Here is a 2,186-nt window from a genome sequence, read left to right as displayed (position 1 = left end):
CCATGGTATATTCAACACTCTTCTCCAGCACCACAGCTCAAAGGTATCAATTCTCCATCATCCCTATTCACGTCCAGCTCTCTGATGTACACCACGTAATTGCAAAGACTGTAGCCTGGATCAGGTGCACCTTAGTCTCCAGGCTGACATCATTGCTCTTCAGTGCTCTTGAGAGGTCTCTCCCAGGTGACTTTCCCGGTGCAATCTGTCTCTTGATTTATATTCATTATATATGAATAAGGTTTTAAAAAGCCTTGCATAGCCACTGCACAAATATACTAAGGGGAAGGGGACACATGTTAAAAGGACAAATGAAAGTTTCTATCTGTAAGAACCCGAAATAAAAATAACAAACAGATAAAAAAAATAACAAGCAGATGCATGTATATTTAACCCCACCCCAGAAAATAGATGTCTTATAAATGCATTGTGCTATATGAGAACTCAGCAAGATAATATGTAATTACAATGGAAAATCAAAATAAGATCAAAAAAGATCAAAAATTTAGATGAAAAGAAGGCACTGAAGGGCTAAAGGGGGAAAAAAGATACATATTAAAAGGGCAAATGACATATTGGACATTATTAGAAATGAAAAAGGAGTGTTGATGCATGCCATTGAGTTGCCCACAACTCATAGTGATCCTATGTACAATACCTCTGAACTTGGACCTATCCTGAGCCAGTCTCACTAACTCCGACACACCTGATCTCATTGCCCCAGTTATCATGCCAATCCATCTCATCCGGAGTCTTCCTCTCTGTTTCATTCCTCCGCACTTCCAAGCATAATGTCCTTCTCCAAGGACCAGTCTCTCCTGACTATGTGCTCCAAGTATGTGAGACAGAGCTTCAAAATTCCTGCCACCAAAGAGAAACTTGGTTTCACCTTATCCAAGACAGATCTATTTGTTTCTTTAGTGGTCTATGGTATGTTCAAAACTCTTCTTCAGCACCACAACTCAAATGCATCAACTCTTCTGTCATTCTTAGTTGTTGTCCAGTTCTCTGATGAATATGAGGAAATTGCCAAGACCATGGCTTGAATCAGCCACACCTTAGTCGCCAGATTGGCATCATTGCTCCTCAGCATTCTGGAAAGGTCCCTGATAGCAGATTTCCCCAGTGCAATATGTCTTTTGATTTCCTGCAAGGAATGTTGATTGTGCAGTCAAGCAAATCGAAATTGTTAACAACCTCAATCTCTTCTCTTTCAATTATGGTACTGCCAATTGGCCCAGTGGTGAGAATCTTTGTCTTTTTGATGTTAAGCATCAACCCATATTGAAGACTGTAGTCCTTGAGCTTCTGCAGCACACACTTCAGGTCTTGCTCAGTGTCAGCAAGCAAGGTTATGTCATCTGCATAAGACAGGTTTTTGATGAGTCTTCCTCCAATTGTGATGCACATTCCTCCTCCCAAAGACCAGCCTCTCAAATGTTCTCTTCTGCATATAGATTGAAAAGGTACAGAGACAGGATGCATCCCTAATGCATCAATTTTGAGCCATATAGTGTTTCCTTGTTCTGTTCTGATGACTGCTTTCTGGTCCAAATACAGGTTTTCCATGAGCACAATCAAGTTTCTGGGATTCTCATTCTTCTCAAGATTAGCCACAATTTGTTGTGATTTACACAGTGAAATGCCTTTACTTAATCAGTGAAACACACAGAGATAGATATTCCTCTGGTACTCTGTTTGAAGCCAAAATCCATCTGATTTTGACAACAAGGTCTCTATTGCCACAGCCTCTTCTAAACCCAGTTTTTATTTCTGGTAGTTCTATGTCAATGTGCGTTTCCAGTCGTTTTTGGATACTCCTCAGAAGGATTTTGCTTGTGTATGATATTTCTGATATTTTTTGATAGTTTCCACATTCTGTCGGGTCATCTTGTTTTGGGATAGGAATACATTTGGATCTCTTTATCTCCTGAATTCCTAACTGCTAGTACCAGTGGTGCTGATTGTAGACTCAAATAGAATAGAATCATTGACAACTTCCTTGTTCCCACACATACACATACACATACACATACACATACACATACACATACACATACACATACACATACACATACGCATATAGTACTTGGAGCAATGTCTGGCTCTTAGCAACACGATTATATGTGTGAATTTGTGAATTAATAATATCTTTGTGATGAAGAAATAAATTCCAACTTGAAACT

This window comes from Elephantulus edwardii, unplaced genomic scaffold, assembly GCF_000299155.1.
Source record: "Elephantulus edwardii isolate Elephantulus edwardi_28Jun2011 unplaced genomic scaffold, EleEdw1.0 scaffold00034, whole genome shotgun sequence".
Lineage (NCBI taxonomy): Eukaryota > Metazoa > Chordata > Mammalia > Macroscelidea > Macroscelididae > Elephantulus > Elephantulus edwardii.
The sequence above is the reverse complement of the archived record's forward strand: the minus strand, read 5'-3'. Positions refer to the sequence as shown.